Below are 24,396 nucleotides of genomic sequence, written 5' to 3'. Positions count from 1 at the left end.
TCCATCGCCAATCCTCCTCCTTTTTCTCCCCAAAGCCCCAGTAGATAGTTGTATGTCATAGTTGCACATCCTTCTAGTTGCTGTATGTGGGACGCGGCCTCAGCATGCCCGGGGAAGCGGTGCGTCGGTGCGCGCCTAGGATCCGAACCTGGGCCGCCAGTAGCGGAGCGCGTGCACTTAACTGCTAAGCCACAGGGCCAGCCCTGATCTTCTTTCTAAATCTCCTTCCCATCTTTTCTCACCCAAATAATGTCCATTCATTCTTTACAATTAGCTCAAATGTTATCTAAACCAAAACTTTTCCAAATCTTCCCAAATTTCCCAAATGCTCCCCTATTCTGCTTGGGGTAGGTATCTTCCTTTGATGGAGGTTTTCAGAAAGAACAAAATTAGCAATTGTTGCTCAGATGGTATCTGTCTATTATGGTGAGAGGACATAACTGTTACTTTGAAATTCAAATGAAGTAATTTCTGTTATAATGTCATATATATGTTCCTGATAAACCTCACATTTTGTAAAACCACACATTAAAAGCAGCCGGGCTTTGTGGAAAATAAGGTTAAGGGCAGACCACTCAAAACATATGAAATTTTAACCAGAGCACTAACAAAAATAGCAACAATTAGTAATACAAATCACAGAGTAGTTAAATTGCCATTGGTATTTGCTCCTGGCATCAAAGTAACTCCACCTTTTGCATCTTTAATATTTTTAATTTAATTTTTAATTTAACTTCTTTAATTTCTGCCTTTGAGACATAGGTCCTGGAGGGCATTTACACCTAATAGAGATCAGTTTCATTAGAAGGAAATATATGATCCAAGGTGCCCTCTTCATCAGTTAATTTTTTTTTAACACTACGGGAAATGTCTTCATAGCTTCTTTATTTGCACTTTTAGTTTCCCTCAAATAACGTAGAACAGAAGAAACTGTACTAGCATTAAAGCCATCATATCAGTCACTTCTTACTCTAAAGTAAAGCATTATGCAGGATTTTCAGCTCTTTTCTTAAGGGCTTCATATATCACAAAGGCTTCCTCTTTACTTGAGAACAAGCTTGCCCCTCCTTTTTTAAAACATTAAAATGTTGAGTTAAAAATCACCATTATACTGATACCATTTTTCCTATTGAAAGAAACATATAGCAGAACAGACTTATAGATACGTGCAACTAATACTATGTGATCGTTTCAAGTACCAATTGTGTGGTAGACAGAATAATGTCTCTTAAATAGCAAAAGGGACTTGACTTCCAGATGTGATTAAATTAAGGATATTAAGATGGGAAAATTACCTTGGGTTATCTAGTTGGGCCCAACACAATCACAAGTGTCCTTATAAGAGGGAGACAGGCAGAGTGCCAGAGTCATAGGAGACGTGATGACAGCAACAGATCGTGGAGTGATGTGGGGCCACAAACCAAGGAATGCAGGCAGCCACTAGCACCTGGAAAAGTCAAAGAAGTGGATTCTTCTCTAGGGCCTTCAAAGGAACATAGCCCTGCTGACCTATTTTAGACTTCTGACCTCAAGAACTGTAAAAGAAGAAATTTGTGTTGTTTTAAGCCACAAAGTTCATGGTAATTTGTTACAGCAGCAATAGGAAACTAATGCAAATAGTAAAGCCACCACAGTAAGGTCGACATCAGTCATTATTATAACATCTGTCTTATTTACCATCACCACCTCCCCAATTTTTCAACTGGGGAACCATTATAAAACTTTTTTACTGTGGGCATACCACCTTAAGAGTTTTGCCAGTATTGTTTCATAGCAGATGCTCATGTACTCAAAGATTGAGATAATAAAGTGATAAATAATAATCAAAAAGGCCTTTGTTAAATATTTAACATTAACTCAATAAATCCTTATACTTACTTTATAAAGCCCCAAGTTAAATAATTCCTCAAGGTTTTGCACTGAGTAATATTTAGACCAAAGGAGTCCATCTAGCTATTGACTTCAAGGTCTTAGAATCAACTGCATGCACAATAGGCATAACAGGGCCTGAACTCAGTTTTATCTAATCTGAAAGAGCTACTTATTACACCTGCAAAACTGCATTACTACTGCCCAAGAATTCTGCGAAGCACGCATAAGCTGGAGCCTCATCCCCAGGGTAAACAGGGAGACCCTGTGCCTTGAACCATCAGCAGGGTCAGGGCCTCCACCTCACCTCCTTACTCCAAGCTAAGCCTACATCTTCAGATGCCTTTTCTTTCCAGGATCAGAAGCAAGCAGCTTGCAAAAGTATGTAAAATGCAATACACACCACAAAAAAATCATTCTCAAACCAACTCCGTCAACTTTCTACTGAACCTCTTTCCAGTGAACAAAGAGAAAAGAGAAATGGCCAGAGACCTTTAGCACCTCCTCAAGGTGATTCTGACTGATCTCACATTTCACAGCATTCATGGACTGTGCTGCTCCAGGCATGTTTTAGTATGGAATTTCCTCTCCTATCTTAATACTATTCTTCCAGTTGAAGTATCATGTTCATATTATTGCCTTTTGGTATGGGACAGAAGTGCCTCACTGCCTCACTTTTCTCTTGCTTATTCAACACATTTCCAGATCAAAAATAGACTTAGTGAGGTGATGTAATCAGTATTCATTCAACAAACGTAAAAAGCTGCACTGGGAGTTTTATGCAAAGTCCAAATAGAAACATGAACTTGGCTTATTTCATAGATCTGAGTTGTGGCTGGTAGAGCTCAAAATACAAGTCCCTCTCCCATCTCACCCCAATTTCTCATATCAGTGATCCCCTCTCACTCCCTAATATTTTCAAATGAAGAGGGAACTTCAATTCTTTCCTCAAAAGTAGGAAAAGTGAGTTCTTTCCTCCTGGAACTCAGGAGCCCCCAACCATGTCGCCAATTCACTTGGGTCACTCCATGTTGTGGGGCCCAATTACAGCTCTGTGCAAAGCATGGAGTGTGGTGGATGGTCCGCAAAGATGGTACCAAATATCCTTCCCATTCTTGCAAGCTCACGCCGCTTCTCCTACCAAGAGGTGGAGCCTACATCTTCTCTTCTAAATGTCAGGCTGCCCTGCGATTGGCTTTAACCAACACAATGTGGTAGAAGCCAGTTCTGGGCCAGGCCTCAGGAGGCCAGGCAGCTTCTGCTTTCTGTCTCTTAGAAGCCAGCCTCCCTGTGAAGATGCTCAGGTTGACTCCTGAATGGTGAGTTAACCACATGGCAAGAGAACAGCCACATGGCAAGTGGAGGAGAACCAAGGCTCCCAGCCAAACCCACCTGGCACAGAAAGAGACATCTACATCAAGCTCTGCCTACGTCACAGAATCATGAACAAATGAATGGTGGTGATTGGTTAGCCATTACATTTTGGGGTGATTTGCTACATAGCAATAGAAAACTGAAATGGGGCGTCTGGAGTGGGTGATCGCTAAGACCCCTTCTTGTCCTTACAGCCTTTGTTTTTCATTGTTTCTCAACACAAAGTGCTCATCTGAAAGTGCCACACTAAGATGCGAGAAGTTGTGAGGACTTTATTTCAAGAGGCATGCTCCTACCTCCACCCCAGAGGGGCTCTGCGATGATCACACCCAGTCGTGACTGAGAGTGCGGAGGCTGAGCCGGCTTCCACCTGGCTTTTGCCCCTGGCATCTTCCCAGGAAGAGGGGGTCAGGAGATGGGTATCCCAAGCCTCAATGCCCAGAGCCCCTGACAGGAAAAAGGAGGAAGAAGTAAAACTGTTACAGAAAAATTGGGTGGATAACTGAAAGAGGATTATGCTATAATAACAATGAGGATTGAATTTCATAAAATCCTCAGTTCATAAGTTCATGGCTGGAAACAAGGTCCCCCCTGAAGCAGTTAGTTCAGCAGTCTTAAAAAGCCAGTGCAACTTTTACATCTCTGCTTTCTCCACTTTGTTAATAAGACCTGGTGTGCAACTGTGGTCCAGCCGGACAACAGTTGAGAAAATACAACTTGGCCCGGTGATGTGGAAAAACAGCTGCCCACCTGGTGTGACTTAAAAACACCATCCAGAGAGAAGAGGCAGAGGGTGCGACCCATCCCAGGCGCCTATGATGGAGGAAAAAAAGAGAGGAGGCCAGTCAGATCCTGGGGAAAAATAAAAACAAAATGAGGCTCGACAAAAAGAGGTCATAAGGACATTCCAGAAAACACCCCCCAACACACGTTTACAGTTTAGTGATTTCAGCGTTTAATGATGTCAGAGGTTGTTTCACAGGTTACCTGGCAGAGGTGGAAAGCCTGTAATTTGGGTAATAACAACCACATTGCTCAGGCTCTCCTCACAAGAGGAGCAGACTGGCTGCCAAGGAGTCCCCTAGGAGCAGCCAGCCTCTGCTCTGCGAGGCAAATGAGCCCACCACGGTCACTAAATCTGGAACAGAGCCCACGATCCAAATGTGCAACCTAGACTCCAGTTCTTGCTTCAGGATAAACTCCTAGAGCAGTGGAAAGGCACAGAACCGAGAACCCACTGGGGGACTTGGGCACCAGACAGATTTTATTTGCTCTACGACCTGGGACAAATCCTTCCCCTTCTCTCGGTCTTCATTCCCTCCTCTGTAAGATGAGAGAGCTGGGTAGAATGATGGCTTAAGAACCTTTCTAACTCCATAATTCTATTTTTTAAAAAATCACTTGATATATTTCTTTCTTTCTAAAAGCTAGCATGAAGTTGCCTGCAGTAAATTTCTACGCTCCCCTGTTGGGGTATATTATTTCATATTGTTCTCCTTGTTGCAAAAATTATAGCAGCACAGAGTACAGAATGCCTGTCCTCAAGGCCATGATGGTCTGAACGGAGAGGCTAGGAGTTCACACAGGGCCGCATCTAATGACTGAATACTTTATTAGTTATTTTTATTAAAGCTTTTTGGTCAGACATTGTGGTTAGTACACTTTCTGTTTTGGGTCTGGGAGGTATTTTTCATCGAGATGTTCTTTGTGGCTTAGAACAGGAATAATTCAATGTTATAAGTGTCCCAGGGACACTTGAAAAGAAGAAACTTTATCTGTATGGACATAAAGAGGATCACTAATGTAGAAATTCAACCTTGTTATTTACCCCTGACTTCTTGGGCCTTATTCATGTTCTCTGGTTTCATGTTTTATTATTGCCTACTTAAACTATAATAAATTGATAGCTCTATGTCAAATCTAGCACAATTGTCTTGTTGATTTTTCTTCAGATTTCTAAGTTTTAACAGTACATAGGCAGATGCTATGTTATTCTTAACACACAAATTAATGATCCCATATTTTCATTATGAATCGATTCTTTGATCAATATAGAATGACCCTCTGAGGCCCCCTCAATGCTTTTTGCCTTAATTTCTACTTTGTCTGCTATCAATGTCAGCTACCTTGTTTCTTTTGGTTTATTTCCCTGATACGTTGTTGCTCATCATTTTATTTTTAATCCTTTTAAATTTAAAATCCATTTAAAATTTAAATCCATTTTGCTTTAATTCTTTTGTGTTATTTTGCGTTGATTGGTCTCCTAGTAACAATTATAATTTAAACCAATCTGAGTGTTTTTCCCTTTGTAATACATGTAATATATGTTATATTTGTTCTTGTTTCTCTCACCTTATTTTATGCTTTTTTTTTTCTGTTTTCCTGCCATCTCTTTCAACCAGGGAGTTTCTTCTATTATTTATTTATTTTTATCCTTGCTACATCTTTACCGTTCTCTCTTTTAAAAATTCTTAAAACTGTGCATATTTTGGTCTCCAAGATCTAGTTCTTATATCTCTTCATCAATCTCTTATCATTTTCCTTTTCATTTTTTCTTAGAGTTCTGGAAGATGTTTTCAAGCTCTTGTCTCCTCATTAATTGTTTTCCACAGCATCAAGTCAGCCATTCACATTTCAAAAAGATTTTAAATTTTTTAATAAAGAATGTCATCCAGTTAAGGTATGTATTCACCTTGATTTTCAACCTTTTAATGATGTAGTTCACAGCCTCTACTCCCCATTGAGTTTAAGAATAGTCATCAAATATTTTCTCAAATGTTCTTGTTTTCTTACAGTGAAGTTATGTCAGACCAAGCGGTTCCGAATTGTTAGGGTCTTTGCAGCCACTTCCTGACATGCAGAAAGCTCTCAAAGGTCTGCAGTGTCATCCTGTCTAGTCCCCTCATAGAAGGGAATCTCCCCTATTCTCCTTGCAACTAGTGCTCACTTCTCCACCTTAAGTATTAAGAGGTCTTCCAGAGTCTCCTTCTACTTGCTCCTTTGTCAAGACTTCTCAGTTGAAAGTGGAAAGTGGCCAAAACTTCAGCTCAAACTAGATTAAGGAGGATGATGGGGAATGTAGCAAAATGGACGAGATTAGAATGGAGGCTTCAGTGATAACTAAGCTCTAGAACCTTAGAGCTCTCTCAGGACACTGACTAGTTCCTTATTCATAGAGCAGCAACACAGGTAAAAGTCAGATTGCTTGGGTTCAAATTATGTCTCCCCCACTTGTCAGCTCTGTGACCATCACTCACCTCAGTTTCTTTATCTATAAAATAATTGGAATACCAGTACCTACCTCATAAAATTGTTGCATGGATTAAATGAAGCAACATAAGGATATTACAGCCTAGCACATAATAAGCATGATAATGTCACCTAACATTGCCTCATATTCAGGTAGGATTGAAGTTGGGATTTGTGAGAACCTGGTCTGTACTCTCCTGGTGGAAACTTTAACAGAAAAAACTTTATACAGATGAAAGAAACCAAAACAGGATAAAAGCTCAACCCAACAATGGATTGACAATTCAGAGAACTAGCATCCTGAGCAGACAGAGTCGAAAGAGTCACACCTGAGTGACAGCTGGGAGCTTCATCACATCACAGATGGGGAAGAGAGGATCCCCTGGCCAGGTCTCAGGTAGGTATAACCACTTCCACCAGGAACTAAATAAGCTCCGCCTCCCCATCAACTGCTGACAGAAGCCAACACTGCCTCTCCATGGAGGACCTTGCTGCCAGGGCCCCCGTCCACCTGCAGTATTCACAGGGCTTTGCCAGGATTTGTTCTCATTTACATGTTGTCTTAATCAAGACTCTTTTGTTGAAAGTAACAGTAATCCAAATCACACTCCATCAAGCGGATAGTAAAGAGCAGAAAGGATGGAGACAGACTGGGAGTTTCATAAATAACTAGACCCGGGACTCAACATCCTGAGGACTTCCATAGTATCTCTAACTCCTCTTCCCCTTGTGTACATGGTTTCTCTTAGACAAGCTCCCCCATGTGGCAGGGGCATTGTTGTAGAGAGTTCCAAGGTCCTCTACTTTGTAACCTAAGAGAGGCAGCTCCCATTAAAAAATAATGAATAAATGAATGATCTGAGTGACCTGGCTTGAGTTACCTGCTCATCCCTGAACCAACCACTATAGCCAAGGCAATGTCATCCCCTGTCAGAACCACACGTTTGGTATAGGGAAGAAGCAGTTCCCACAAAGAAGGGGATGCTTTTTGAGAAGATAAACCCTAAATGACAACAAAATGGCCCTCATATACCATCTCAGTTGGCAAGTCAACAGCACTGACATTCAATATTTAACAAGTAATACAGCTTGGGCAATCGCAGTGGCCACCAAAGCCAGATTCTGGAGACCTCTGTACTGTGCCAAGCATTATCCTGTTATTTGTCGGATTGTGGGGAGACTGAAGGGATCCCAGAGGAGGGAACCACCTGGATGGCAAGGACAGGATGAGAGCACTCAAGAGGCTCCTGGAAGTGGCTGTCTACCGATCAATATGAAAGTATTTCAACATTTCACAATTGGTTCAGTCATTCCACCATATACTAGCTACATTTGGTTCCACAGACATTGCCTTTAACCAAATTCCCCAAGTGTCTGGCATGTGGACTACACCCTTCACTGTTCACTCATGTCGATAAAGATTTCTTTTCCCTTTTCGACATATTCTGTTGATTGTTTCAAGGTGAATTTGAGGGAGAATAGTTAAACATTGGTTCTCATGTTAACAGCTTGCCTAGAAATCTCTGGAATTTTTAAGATAACATTTTTTCACTAAAAACCAAACCTCATGGAAGCCAGGAAACTGGTCTGGTCTCTGAAGCTGAGTGTGTTTCTGTTCCCAGGATGCTCAGGGACAGCAGGAAGAAATCTGGATTCAACATTTGAGAGCAAGTGTTCTTTGCATCACTATCCAGAAAAATGAGTCCCAAATATTTGATGTTGCTGCCTCTAAAGTCTAGCAAAAACACAGATGTGGGTCTTTTAAGGTTTTGTTGTGTTTATTTCGTCATTGTTATTTCATTATTTTGCAAGATTTACAAAAACTAGCAACCAGAACTGAATATTCTTCACAACCCACTAATTGTTCTACAGACAAACCTTTCTGTTCCCTCCTAATCTCAACTGGACTCAGCCCAACTGGACTAAAGTAGTGAGCTTTATCAAGCTGATTAAACCCTCCTGCCACACACATACGTTCCCTCCTCATTCCCCAAATGACCACATACTTTAAAGGAAAAAGACCACAACTGATATCTCTAAGATAAGTCAACTCATTTAAAAATTATAATATCCTTTTCTGGGGTCATTATTTTTCTGTTTCTCTGTCTTTTTCAGAGCTATCAGAATTCTCTGAATTTTTTCCCATAAAAACACCTTCAGCATGAATAGGCTTTTTTTTCACTATTATAGACCGTAGAATCAGTCAAATTTTAAATAATAAAAAATATTCTGTGTTAGCAAAACATTGAGGTACTTGTAGGTTATTTCAGGCATATGTGGAATTTCTATTTAAAAATAGTGGAAGCCCAGAGGCTGGCCCGGTGGCGTAGTGGTTAGGTTTGTGAGCTCTGCTTCGGAGGCCCAGGGTTCACAGGTTGGGATCCCTGGTGTGGACCTACGCACCGCTTATCAAGCCATGCTGTGGAAGGCATACTACATATAAAGTAGAGGAAGATGGGCGTGGCTGTTAGCCCAGGGTCAATCTTCCTCAGTAAAAAGAGAATTGGCAACAGATGTTAGCTCAGGGCTAATCTTCCTCACACACAAAAAAAAAAAAAAATAGAGGAAGCCCAGATGCTTCAGGAAGCATGTGGATTAAAGTAAAAAAGAATACCCCACATCTTCTGAGAAAGCATCACCCACCTCTTCCTTTGTCCATGATGCATTGGCCATCCTTAGTTAATGACGTCTGCTGGGCCCTCACTAAATCCATCTTTCCATCCATCTGGAGCCATCGAAAGACCGGGTTCAAGGTCTTTCCTTCATAAACCTAAGGTGAAAGTTTTGCTGTAGACCATGCACTTCCAGAGAGCATTTGCCAGGGTTTTGAGGACAGATGCATACACCACAAGTCTGTCCTGCTGAGCCTACTGGGGTCAGCTTCCCACACAAGTATCCAGAGAGTCTAAGTGTGACTCATGTAATTCACAGTGTATTTGAAGCTCTTTGCTGATCTGTCTAGCCCCTAATCCTTTTCCAATATTATCTCATACCACAACCCTCCATGTACTCTGGACCTTAAACACACCAAATGACTCTGTATTCTACATACACCAACATACATGTTTCTTCTCATGCTCTTTTGTCATCTGAAATCCTCTCCTTCTTACCTATTGAAACATTAACACAGAATCTGTTCAGCAAATAATACAGAGCTGAGTAAACCACAGGCATTCAATGATTTGCAACTGCTCTTTATCATCACCATCATCATCACAACCAACCGACCATCCTGACACAATTATTATCCTCAAAGATGTAATTAAAATGCCACTTCTTCTGAGAAAACTCTCCTAATCTTCTAGTCAGAATTAATTGAACCACCCCCTCATACTCAGTGCTTCTTTGTCTCAGGTCATCATTCATTTCATCTCACTTTGCACTATAGTTTATTGCTTATTAATGATCATTGTTATCATTGCTACCATTGTCATTATTTTTATATACAAGCTTTCCCATTTGTGTCTACTCTCCTTGAAAATAGGTATCATGTCTGATTTTTTTAGAATACCCATCCATATCCCGGTCATGCTTTATGCTTTTCCTTAATAGGCACTTGGTAAACATTAGTTGAATTGGATTGGTTGTCAGGAAAATTTTCTTATTTTGTTGATATTTCAATACTTGATCTGAGTTCTTGGTTTTGCTTTACCACATTTCATATTCTGTAACTTTTTTTGCAAAATTAAACATGCTTATCTTTTCAAATATTTACTTCAGAAATTGATTCTGAGATTGGTACGTTAATGTTCTCAATCAATAGTATAATTTGGCCACTTTGGAATGAGTCTCATGCTGTTCACATGTGTTTTCCTTTTGGATCCAAGTAGAAATAAAAGACTTGCTCTTGATATTTTCACAGGATATCCTCTGACCCCTAAATTAATTTAAGTGTACTGTAGGAAGCAGTGAAACATTTGTTTGGGTTTCAAATCCCAAAACCTGACCCCCTAACTCTCAGCCCAAAACTACTCAGGAAATTTCTAACAGTAAATCAAGAGCCAAAAGTGCATTTATGACAGAGCCAAAGAAAAGGAAAGCAAAGACTGAGAGTGACCAATAAGATCATTTTTATTATAATTCAAAGGTAATCTGTCAGCATAGCAGAAATCTAGTCACTGGCTTCACAGTGTAATGGTATAATTCTTTACAGGAAAACTCAGTTGTCCCATCTTTATCCTCAGCTACTTCAACAAGGGCTTGTACTCCCTGGAGGTGGAGGTAGAAAGAATATCCACACCACATGTGCCACTTCCTAACCATAGGATTCATTACCCAAGGGCCAGACCTAAGTTCTTTGCTTTTATCGACTCTCTACCTTGAACCAGTCTCCACATTCAGATCTTACCTCTATGCAATTGACTCACAAATTTGGAATTTAATTCCAGCTTCATGAGGCTCAAGACTATATAACAATTCAACATCTCCAACTGCATAATCCACAAGGACTCACAATCAAATGTCCAAAACCATTGTCCAAAACTCAGTCTTCAAAGTAGTCCCCACCCACTAGACGGACCCTATTAATATCACGCCATGTCTTCCAGGCTGGAAGTCTCAGATCCCCTTTTGAGACCTTTTTTCTTCTTCACGTTCAATTAACTGCCATAGTTTATAATTCTTGGACCATACTTCTCTTTCAAACTATGCAGCAGTTCCCTAACTACCTCTTCAAATTACCACATGTGTGGCTACTCTTAAAACATAGCTCTGGTCATATTATTCCTCTGCTCAACAACTTTCCATGGCTCCTCATTACCTCCTCAGTCTAGCATCCAAAGCTGGCCAGATTATCCTAATCTCCCACTGTTACTAAGCACACCAACCACAGATGCCTTATATTACAGTTACGCATATTCTCTATAAGGACATGGTCTATATTTGCTTCATTTCTGCACCCCTCATAGCCTTACACTGTGCTTAGCACACAGCAGGTGTCAATAAATATTTATGAATTGAATCTCATATGCCTATCTTGACTCCAGAGCTCTAGGTCTGGATCCACTCGAATGAAACACTCCTTTCTTCATGTCCTCTTTTGTACCTGATCCAGATTCCCCCACTTGGAATTTCTGATAATTTGGGCAGAAGCCAGGCTAGATTTTATCTTTGCAATAGCTACTTGAAAAGTAAATCAGCTAGGATGGCATACGTTTTACCTGCTTAAAAAAATTTTTAAAGCATTGAGAATGACTTTTTTACACTAAATTAGTATGCTTTTTTATATACACTTTTCTTATACCTATCTAACCCGGAATGCATCTTAACTTTATCAAGGTACATTTCTTGTTAAATATTTTATAATCAGACCAATCCCACTCCACTGATTCAAATCAGTGAGGCTTTGCTGCAAGTATAATTACTCAAATGTTCCTCTTTGTCTGACTTCCTACTTTTCAGTGATGAATGCAAAGCGAGTCACCTCTGCATGACATCAAAGTCAACTGCCATTTTCTACATTAAATTCATGTCAAACTATCACTGAAAGACTGAGATGTCCTCCTAGAGGCAAGAGCAGCAGCAGCAGGATCTTGAGTCCCAATGCCTTGGACAACTAGTGTAACCTCATGCTGCCTTGTGGTTCCTCATCTGTGAAAAGGGTAGTGAGGATTGGTGCTCTCGTATCTGGACTCCAGCACTGCTTGGCCATATGAACCTAGAAGCACTTCCCTTTGTCTAAGCCATGAGGTCTGGTTATCTGAGTAGCAGAGAGTAAATTCTTACTCCCTGGTTACTGCCAGGTAGACATAACTGGCTCCAGAACCAGCTTGGGATCAGATTTCACCTTTTTACCCCAATCTGCTGTCCGCACCTCCTCCTCAGCTGACTGATGAGGTTCCTGTTATCCCAACTGCCTCCAGCACATAGTACTCAATCATTGCTGCATCTAGCACACCGTGGGAGTAATCCAGAGAATTCTCCAGAATGTCTGTAGGCTACAATGCCTACAGACATCATCCAACTGGGGGAAAATGCTGTGGTTGGATGTTTCATGTGGCACTAATTAAAAACAACCTGCATTTTTACAAATGCAGCTATAACGCCCACTTATACTCCTCTACGGTTTCAAGTTAGCAACCACAAAAAACAGTCTCTGTTCCTTTAACTTCACAGAAACCACCCATAATTCACTTCAAGGCACAGAATTCCAAAGAATCGGTTCTTAATTAATCTGTGCAGAGGAGACATTTTCCCATGCAAGTTACCATGTGAGTGATAACCCAGTGTTGCAATATCCCACTCAATTTGCCTTAATATTCACACAACCAAGGAACTTGAGACCTAGGGAAACCAGCAAGTCCTTGGAAGACTGCCATCTGCTATCAAGTTACTTTAGCCTAGAGGCTGCCCTTCAGGATATATCACATTAGGAAGAACTTCCTTGGGAAAGGGGTGCTTTGGGACACATTATTCAGAGTGTGCTCATGCCTACATGGATATTTAGGCAAGACCTTGACGTGTTCATTTAACCCTCCAGGTCTCTGTTTTCTCATCTGTTCAATAGGGATAATAACCTCTACTCACTTGACAAGGTGGTTATAAATAAATGTCCATCATTGGTAAACAGCAACTCAACATACGATGCAAGGAAAGCAAGTGCAATGCCTTCTTTGCAAAAACTAGCACCTCACTGGTCATATCTCCCACCAGTCCCAAATTCCCCTTTCTCTCTTCCTCAGACACAAGCATGCAACCTAAAATGACTGGTGAATGTCACTAGATACTGCCCTAAAGAGAAGAAAAAGAAAAAGAAAAGTGATCATTATCCATGTACTCAATATGCTTAGCATGTTTTAAGAGAGGGACAAAGTGGGTTAGCCCATGGATAGCAAACACACTGTGCTTTCTAAATCAAACCATCAAGATGGAAATGATAATATATTTAGCAAACACAATTCAACATTGCCTAGAAAAAGAGACATAAAGGTGGAAGGACACATACACACTCAATGGTAAATTGTTACTACTAGGTAAAAATTAGTTACAGTAGACATTAAGGACAGCCTTGGAAAGTAAAGCCATCAGAAAATGGCCATCTGAAAGCTGGATGTGGAAGAATATGGAGCAGCTCAACATTTATGGTTTGTGATGGGAGTTGTTAAAGTTTATAGGATTACTATAGGGATACAGTTTCTGTTATTTTAAGTACCTTAAATACAGGGTCATCTCTTTTGCTCACAATCAGAAGCCTCTCTGTGTCTCTGCCCAGAATCCTGACTGTTACTTTTGGTGGCTTCTGCATTAGTGGTTTCATGATTAAAATGTTCCTTGACTGGTAGAAATTAGGGAAGAGAACATGACTAACAAAGTTATGTCTTTTTTTTTTTTTTTCCCCCAAAGCCCAGTAGATAGTTGTATGTCATAGCTGCACATCCTTCTAGTTGCTGCATGTGGGATGCGGCCTCAGCATGGCCGGAGAAGCAGTGCGTCGGCGCGTGCCCGGGATCCGAACCCGGGCCACCAGTAGTGGAGCGCATGCACCTAACTGTTAAGCCATGGGGCTGGCCCCAAAGTTATGTCTTAAGTGAGGGTTTTGGGAATCTATGGTGCACAGTAGTGCTTGAACTCAGAAAAGGTAAGAATTATAAGCGTCCTCACAGAACATGTGGTCCAAATCCTTCACTCCTAATTATCAGATGGAGGTATTAAAGCTCAGAAAAGTGAAGAGACCTGCCCAAGTCAAAGCAAGTGGAAAAAGCTGTTAGAAGTTCATTGAGTAAGGTTGACTTCACATCACGCATGAGCAGAAGGAATCATCATTAACTTCCCAAGGACTGACACTCAAGAGGTCTAAGGTCATTGTTATTCCATTGAGTAACTAATAATTTAATTGAAAATAAATAGTTCAAAAGGAAAATTGGTAGAAAATGAAAATCTTTACCTCTAGTTTTTCTTTTCTTGGAAATTTTAGTGCATCACATGGGAAATTTCTCAAAATTTTGGCTTTACTAAATACATATTATTATATATTATATATTTTATGGAATTCTTGGCTTGAGGTGATAAAGTTGTCCTACTTTTTTCTTTTTATTTTCTAAATATTTTTCAGGCATTTATTCCTGTTCTTCTTGCTTAGCAATGTTTGCATATTTTTTTAAATTTAGCTTCCCTCTCCAAATGAATCATCTAAAACAGGTTTGTCAAAATGTATATTTGCAATCACCACTTCACATTCTTTAAACCTGTGTACAATCAAGAGTAAAGTGCCAATTTTGTCATAAATTTCTGGCAATTCTATTCACTCCCTCAGTAATTTTGTCTTTTTCCTAAATTTAATTTCTATCAATATTGCCTACTTTATATCTTTAACTATTTTACCATTTTTCTAAAACTTGAGGCTATGGTTTGGAAAAGCATGAAAAGCTTCAGTGAGGATTCAGGGACAAGCTATGCCTGAGCTTTTAGATTCATTGGCATTAAGGGCACAAACAAATGCAGTGGAGTGAGACGTGACTGGCAAAGTGTCCTGAGTGAAGGGCAGGCGAACAGCTGGGTATCTGAGAGATCACACTGTGCCCGCCTGGGCACAGAAATCTACATCGGACATTTGTGGAAGAGCCAGGAGTTGAAAATCAAGTATAAATCCTAATATAGGTTGGACACTCTGAGATGGCAGAGGTAAATTCCATGTATTATATTATTAGTAAAATTAATTTAGTAAAAAATAAGCCTTTCTACACAAAAACCTGCACACTGATGTTTATAGCAATTTGATTCATAATTGTCAAAACTTGAAAGAAACCAAGATGTCCTTGAGTAGGTGAATGGATAAATAAACTGTGATACATCCAGATAATAGAATACTATTCGGCAATAAAAAGAAATGAGCTATCAAGCCATGAAAAGACATGGAGGAAACTTAAATGCATTCACTAAGTGAAAAAAGCCAATATGAAAAGGCTACACACTGTAGGATTCTAACTATATGACATTCTGGAAAAGGCAAAAAACTATGGATACAGTAAAAGGATCAGTGGTTGCCAGGGGTTAGGAGGAGGAAGGGATGAATAGGTAAAGCACAGAGGATTTTTAGGGCAGTGAAACTACTCTGTATGATACTATAATGGTGGATACAGGTCATCATATATTTGTCCAAACCCATAGAATGTACAACACCAAGAGTGAACCCTAATGTAAACCATGGACTTTGGGTGATAATGATGTGTCATTGTAGGTTCATCAATTGTAACAAAATTTACACTGTGGTGTGGGATGTGGATAATGGAGGGTATGCACAGGTGGGAGCAGGGGTATATGGGAAATCTCTGTGCTTTCCCCTTACTTCTTCTGTGAACCTAAAACTGCTCTAAAAAAATAGAAGTCTATTAAAAAAACCTTGATTATCTTTAACAAAGATAATAATTAATAATAGCTAACACTGAGTGTTTAATCAGAGCCAGACATCACTCTAAGTCCTTTATATGTATCAATTCACAAAAGAGTCCTATAAGGTAAGCACTGGGATGACCTACACACCGCTGATGAAGAATCTAAGATGCAGAACAGCTTAGTGACTTGCCAAAGTCACATGGCTATAGCTTTCATATGCAGGCAGTCAGGCTCCAGATTTCAGTTTCTTCCACTGTCTCCAAGGCTGAACCCTCACATCTGAATAGCAGTTGTAATATGAAAGGGAAGGAGGGAATAATTCAAAGCCTAGACTGTGAAGAGTGTTTCCTGAGCAAAGACAGGAGACCTCCCAGTTGTAGCTGCACTTTGGCCTGTGCTGAGGGACCCTGACCCCTCACCCCACATCAGCACTGCTATGGCAGGAGGCCTGTGCAAGCACATTGCCCACAGAACTCTGCCACATGGCCCATGGTGAACTCTGGAATGGATGTGCAGGTCCTCACCCCTGCAGAAGGACCTGATTGAAGCTGTGGCATGCACGGGAAGCTCATGGGGATTTCACAGCCCACTCTTCTGACTTGGGCAAAGGGCACCATTGTTTGTTTTCATGAGAACTGAGCTGGAGGAACAGAAGGTGTTTCCAATGAAGGCCCACCTGTATCATGTTAAGGAACACACAGGAACCATGCCTTTGAACTTCAGCATTGATGACTGTTTTTCACGCAAGTAATGTAAAAGCAGCCTGTGAGTATCTGTAGGGTCTGTAGTGGGCTGCTGTAGATCACTGCTGCCCCCCTGACCCAGCAGACATACCCACTACAGGGACTCTGGACTGAACCTTGCCACGCCAGCGGTCCATCACTTCAGCACAGGAGGTTGTCCTATTTCCAAAATCAAGAGCCCCGTGATTGCTTCCCCACAAATAACCACGCAGCGTGTAGCCCAGCTCCCTTCTCTCCCAGAACATGCCTAGGCTAGATGCTCTCTCTGCCTGCCTGATACCCTCTCCCCCTTCTCAGGAAAGTCAACGGGAAGGAAGCTCTCATCCTGCTTTGCCTCCTCCCAGTGCGGCCTCAGAAACATGGAGGTGGTGTCTGAGGGCTGCCTTGAGGAGCAGTCGTCCAGGATCAGATGGAACTCAAAGCCTCCTGGCAGGAGCACAAGGATCTAGAGGCAGAAGCTCCTCTGCATTCTCCCCAGCACCCCCTTCCATATCCTCCCACCAGTGTGGCCCACTAGTCTACTCTCCTGAATCACATTGTAGGCTCTAAAGTCTTTCTAAAACAAACAAAACAAATTTACATCACCTTAGGGTTGGGTCTTTTCCCAAATAATTGATAACCCAAGTACTTAATAACCCAACTGACACTGCAGTGACATTAATTGGTGGCTTCAACCTTATGTCTTCCTCTCCTACAGGCATCTCTGTTTAAACAGATGATGAAGGCAGGCAACATTTTACCCAATAGATGGCTTTGCTAACGGTGGGATTTCTGGCACTGTGATCCCAGACTGCTGGTTGGGGACACAGCAGTCCCTTCCAGGCCCCTCTGAAGCCCCAGGGGGCTCCACATTTGTGACTGTCCACTCAAACTGCAGTGCAGGCTAGCTCCCCTAAGACCACAGGCTGAGTTCCTACAAGTTTAAGGGGCCTTGTACCAAATCAGGCCCATGAGGGCTGCTTCTTTCCCTGGGCAGCCTCTGTGTGAGTTAACAAGTCACGGGGGGCACAGCAGGCTTGAGTCCCAGGTTTTCCCAGTGACAGCTCGGCTGTCTCAGAGGATTGAAAGCCTAAGCCTCACGTGTGTCTGCACTAATATAAAACTGTGATACTAACAAAGATGTCTGCCTCCGAAGTTCATTGTGAAGATCTAGTGAGGTACTGGGCAATGTTTTGTGAATAAATACTGCACAATGTAGGCATTTCTGTTATTAGAAGCTATGATGTTAAAACATATTTAGAAGTCCATTTAAGAGGTAGCTTCATGTATAAATGTTCATTCACAATTTTATTTTTATTCCTCCAGTCGCAGCACTGCATTTAAATTAATGGCTCTATGACCAGCATTGTGTCTGTGCCACAGGAAAAGCATGAGAATCGTGAGACACACTTCTGCACTCCTTGCATTTACAGCCTGGTTGGAAGGCCAGGTCACACATGTTAAGCAACCACACAAGCAATGCGGGACAGACATCCTCATTGCTGGTGCCTCATTTACAAAGACAGACTTGTAAACAATTCATACTCAATAGTCGTTGCCCATCTGATCTCTTTCACCACCACAGTTGTCCAGGATGCCTTGGGCAAGACCCTCCACCATTGTCCCACCCGCTGCAGCAGAGCTCCACTGTTTCTGCCGCCACTCCCCCTGCCCCCACACCAGAGCCCTTCTCATCTTGAGTCTGGGGCAGACATGTGGGTTTTGAATCATCCCAAATTGGGACTTGGAACATGTTCTTCCAGAAAAGCAATGAGCCTGGTAGTATTAACAGGGTCTGCTCCCTCCAAGCTGGTATAGACGCCCCTTTCTGGACTGCAGGGAGTCCTCTCTCATAGCACTAAGCACACACTCTTGTAACTCCCTGAGATCAGGGTCTGTGTCCAGTTCATCCTTGTATCACAATGCCTAGTGCAGGACCTGGCACAAAGTTACCCAAAAAATATCTGTGTGAAAAACAAATGAAGAAATAAACTATATCATGGGCTAACTGTGTTTGGGGAGGCTAGCCTGAGAACAAAACTCCACACACCACCCTGGGAACCATGGTTAAACCAGAAACATAAAGAAAGGAGGGTAAAGAATGACACAAAAAAAGTGAAAATATATATGTGCATATCTACTTACATATAAATATGTAAGCTTGCAAGAAATTGGGAAAAAAATATATACTAGGTCACTAACATAGGTTAAGGGGGGGATGGAGGGTGAGGGGCAGAGAAAAGACAGAAAAAGAGATAGCCAAAGATAAAAAGGAAGATTAAAAGAAAACACTCTAGTATTTATAATAGAACCATATAAATGTATCTAAGTAAATTAGAAAAGGGAATGATAAGTCTCTGGTCCAAGCCAAGTAAGAAATCAGAATTAACCCAAGTGAGGAGATGAAATGAATGTTCCCAAACATACATATGAAGAAGTGAGACTCGAGGCCAGGAACCCAAAGGGCACTTTCAGAGCAGCAATGCTTGGGCCTGGGTGCTCCCTAAAAGATCTGGGGCCCCAGACTGTTGGCTTTCTAGGCTCTAGGCTTTCCCACTAGCATGTCCAACTCCAGCCGAGGACAGGTCCAAATAAAATGGTTCACACAGCTACGCCTGCATCATATGAGCTGAAATAATATCAACAATTACATCAGGAAAAATGTGTTTACCTTGGTTTCCCGCCACAGAAAATGGGTCCAAAATGATGTTGAACATACGCCTTTCATTCCTGCTTCTATTAGAAGGACAAATAATTTAACAGGTGGGACTCAGAATTCCATGGTTCTTTTTTTTTTTTTTTTCACTGTGGAGTATTAAACATTCCACTTTTGGTCAATGGAATCTGGAACCCTTCTTAACAGACCTCAGCAAGCTCTATTTATTTTGCAAAAGCCCTCCTAATGCTCACATGAGCAGTGAGCTGGAAAGGCCTGGTGAGTCCAATCAGACTGTACTTTCACATGTTATCAGTACAATATGTTGCTTCAACTGAGAGACCAAATTCTCTGACTAACTCCTCCAAGAATTGATCCAGACAGCGAAAAGAGAGGAAATCCATTCTACTTTAACAAGGCAATTGGTCCAGACTTCATACAGTATCATTTCAGTCTAGAATTTTCATCATCACTGCCAAAAACATCAAACAGAAACATTACAGGACTCTCACTCAGTTTTCGCTTTCCACAGAATAGCCATCTTGTTCCAGGCCTGAACAGCAAGAAAGGAATTAAAGGGAGATGGGGTGGGGGGAGTCACATGCAGTATTTAACTATTTCCCACCACCTGCTTTCTCAGCTTCATGATAATTACTAATAAAAAGTTAATGAACAACCAGAAGTTTCCCCATATAGTAAATGCTCCACCTCTCAAAGACTCTCTAACCATCTTCATCTGGTTATTGCACTTGCCTTTTCTCTTTTACTTATCCATCCTATGTAATCAGTTAACAGATTACTCAGGGAACTGTAATGTTTATGCTAGATATCAATTGAAAGAATATCTCAATGATCTATACAAATTAGAGTGCTTTAGTACAGGTAACTCTAACTACTATAATGAACAAGCCTCAAAATAAATAATGTGTCAAACACAATATGCATCAATAACTTGCTCACATAAAGTCCAAAATGGGCGGTAGAGATTGGTGGCAGGCCTTCCCATGAGATTCAGGGACCCATGATCTTTCCATCAAATGCTCAGTTCTCTGCTAGGACCATGGAGTCCTCTGTGTTCAGCCAGCAAACAGGGGATCAAAGAGTGGAAAAGCTACATCCATATCTTAAAAACCTCAGCCCAGAATGGCACATGGGACTCCCACTAATGATCCATTAGTCACCTAACTGCAAAGAAGGCTGAGGAATATTGTCTAGCTGTGTGTTCCGGAAGAAGAAAAAAATACTTTTAATAAAAAGTTAGCTGCTGTCTGCCATAGACAGCCAACTGGAATAGTCCATACTCTAAGAATACATACTTTTGAGTATGGATTGTGTTATAATTACCATGGTAATTTACAAATCATAGTTTGGCTCACAGTGTGTGTGTGTGTGTGTGTGTGTGTGTGTGTGTGTGTGTGTGTGTTATCCAGATAACTGGACTATGATGACTGAGCTTCAGAATCATGTGCAGAGTTCAACACCTGACATTTGCTACAGATAAACATTCAGAGAATCTTGGGGTTGTTCCCTACTGTAAAACTGAAGTCCAAAGTGATTCAGATACATTTATGATGATCTGAACTCTGAAGCAGAGAGTTTGTCTAAGTAAGAATCTGGGGCGTGATACAAAAGTTTGCCAAGCACTGCCTTCACGGCAGATGCTGGCCAGACTGGATGTTCATGTACTCCAGGCTTGCTGTTCAGGCTCCCAGAGGGTTTGCGTGGACAGCTACACCCTACTGTGTTCTAGCTTGTTACAGGTCACAAAGCATATCAGTAAGTCTCCTTTGATCTTCAAAAAGACTTTGTGTAATAATCAGAGCCGGGATCACTGTCTTATTTTTTTTAATTCTCAAGGTGGACACTGAAAGCCAAGTGACCTAAAGGTAAGTAGAGGTGGGACTTAACTCAAAGGCCATTCTCCCACCACATCAGCATCCATTACCTCTTTGGAAAGACTATGACTCCAGTCATCTCAACAACTACTGTTGGCTTCTTCTTTCCACATAGGTCAATTTCATCAGATCATTCCTCATGCTTTTATTTAACAAAAGAAAAACCTACCACACATTGTTCCTTGAGCATGATGGAATCCTGCCAAACCAAACTCATAAACCCTAAGACTTTGCTACCCAAAGTACAGTGTGTGGACCAGTAGCACTGGAAGCCCCTGGGAGTTTGTTAGAAATGCACATTCTTGGGCCCATTCCCTGATCCACTGAATCAGATTTTCTGTTTAAATAAGATCTCCAAGTGATACTTAGGCACATTAAAGGTTGAGCAACATTGCTCAAGTATATCCTTTAGCATATTCACTTGAATGCTTAGTAGGAAAAAAAATGGCCTAACATAAAAAGAGTTCCTACAAATCAATAACAAGTAGAAAATAGACAAAAGATAAGAACCGTTAATTTGCATAATAATTGCAAAGGGACAATCAACATAAGCATAAAATGCTCATCTTCTCTAGCAACTTAGGAAATGCAAATTAAAATAACATGTTACCATTTTTCACCTATCAGATTGGCAAAATTTGTAAAACCTGATTATAATCCAAACTGAAAACACTTTGAGAAAAGGAAATTTTCTTATACTACAGGAGCTTAAATTGTTATAATCTCTTTTTTTTAAGTTTCTAAGATTTTGACCAAAAAATTCCACTTCTAGGAATCCAGTCTATAGAAATACCTATTAAAGTGTCAAAGACAAGTGTAAAAGAAATCTTCATTACTCCACTGGAATTGTGAAGTATGAAAGGAATCTAAATATCCATCTATAAGAAAATAGTTCAATAAGTTAGTGGTATCCATACCAGGAAACTATGCAATAATTTAAAAAGACGTGTCATGATAAAAAAAAAAGTGTCCATGACATGTTATTGAATGCCTAAACAGTTGCAGAATAGTATGCACAGTATGATTTCATTCCTATATTTTAAAACTACATAGGACAGAGGTGTATGTATTTCTTAAAACTCATGAAACACTAAACTTAAAATTGATGCATTTTATGGAAATTATACCTCAATAAAATTTATTAAAAGGACTATCTGCCTAAATGTTAGTGGATGTTATGTTTGTGTTTTCAGGCCTACAGAATGGTCTGTAAGGAAATCCAACAAGCCTTTAAAAGTGGCAGAAGCCTCGGAGAGGAGAACACGAGTGGGAACTTTCTGTAGTGTTAGTACTTTTTAAACAAACATGTACATTTCTTGTATCTTATTTATTTATTTTTTTTGTGAGGGAGACCAGCCCTGAGCTAACATCCGATGTCAATCCTCCTCTTTTTTGCTGAGAAAGACTGGCCCTGGGCTAACATCTGTGCCCATCTTCCTTTACTTTATATGGGATGCCACCACAGCATGGCTTAACAAGTGGTGCGTCGGTGCACGCCCAGGATCCGAACCGGCGAACCCCAGGCCACCGCGGTGGAGCGCGCACACTTAACCGCCTGTGCCACAGGGCCGGCCCCCACTTCTTGTATTTTAAAAAGCACAAGTTAAAAATCTACATGAAATAAATGGAGTCATTTTCAGTGAGCTTGGATCAATGTGGGAACCCAGATCCAGCTTGGCCTCATTAATAGCTTCCATTGGCTGAGTTTAGTCACTTGGTATCTGGTGTGAAGGTCTAGATTCAGAAGGGTTGTCAACATCACACACACCATTGCCAGACTGGCTCTCCATAAACACGTTTGTTACTTTGTACATAACTACTGAGCATCTTTAAACATCAGCCCTATGCTAAAAATTTTATGGAAACTTCATACAAAAAAGAAGACATAGTTCCAGCCCCAGCCTTATCACTTTTCTATTGAAAAAGTTTAAAGCATTCTGTTCCAGGTAGTATAATAAGTCTAAATTTGTTTTAAAGACTTTAAAGACTCCTCTTCCTGCCTCACCCATTGAGCATTGTTTATCATTATTTTCCTTTATTTCCTCTCTGGTGAGACTAGCCTTTATGCTGTCCTACCAACCTCCCAACCTTTGCTTCTACTGTCCCTCTCACCTGGAATCCCTGTCTCCCCCATTACTGCATGCTCTCACATACTCAATAATATCCATCTCTGTCTCTTCCATGAGGGTCTTGCTAAGCCCAGAAACCCTAAATCACCTCCCTTCCCCACATGCTGCCATATTTTTTGGACACTCTCATCTCTGTAAGGAGAAACGGGGCCATGTCTCCATCTTCCCTATCCTTCCCATTGTATTGTACAATGTCAAGTACACAGGAATATTAATTGACAACTATTAATGATTTATCACTTTATAATTTTTTAAATGTTTGACAAAGGAGAGGAAATAAGTGCTTTTCCAAAAGGCTGATGAGGTAGGTATTTTTCCCATTTTATAGATGGAAAAACTGAGGCTTAGTGAGGTTGGGTGATTTGGTCAGGCTTATACAGCTCATAAATAATAGGGCCAGTCTTCAAACCTACTTCTGAATATCTCTAAAGCCCATATCTCTGCTTCACACCATACTGCCTTTCTAACTTGTTACTTAGGTGATCTCATTGAATTCTCACATTGCTGTCTCAAGAAATACTTGTTGATTGATTGATGACATGTTCAGTAGCAATGTGGTCCAGTTAAAGGGTTTCCTGTGGCTGAATTTGATGAAAAGCCCCTGCTGTGCTCAGAGAGGTTTAACCTGCTTCAAACTCTGGCTTTCCCACAATATCATCAGTCTCAATCCTAAGACCTGTGCAATACATGGCATGAGGTTTTATCTACTTACAGAGCTTAAAAATAAAGTCTGAGATGACAGAGTTCAAACTTAAGCCCTGGCATCTGGGGCAAGGGTTCAATGCTGGGGAGTCCACCATCACTCTCCTTCCCGAGGTTCTCTCTGGTAGTCACTCGGCCATGTGAGGTTGGAGTTGTCTTGGACAAGCTGCTTTGACTTTACCTCCTGAGAAGTGGACTGTCAGCGCATCAACACAGAAAACTGGAGTCCCCAGGAGCCCGGGGATACAGTGATGGCACAAGGCAAGCGCTGGACACTCCAGAGTCAACAAACTGGGTTCCAGGTACAGTTCTCCATTAACTAGCAGTATACTCAGGAAAACACTCAACATTTCTGAGCAGGTTCACTCAGATATACTATGGGAATAATAGCACCTTTCCTGCCTACCCTTCAGGAGATTAGAGAATAAGAGAGATTCTATTTATGGAAAGCTGTATAAACCACAAATCCC

The sequence above is a fragment of the Diceros bicornis genome, chromosome 12 (assembly GCF_020826845.1).
Source record: "Diceros bicornis minor isolate mBicDic1 chromosome 12, mDicBic1.mat.cur, whole genome shotgun sequence".
NCBI lineage: Eukaryota > Metazoa > Chordata > Mammalia > Perissodactyla > Rhinocerotidae > Diceros > Diceros bicornis.
The sequence above is the reverse complement of the archived record's forward strand: the minus strand, read 5'-3'. Positions refer to the sequence as shown.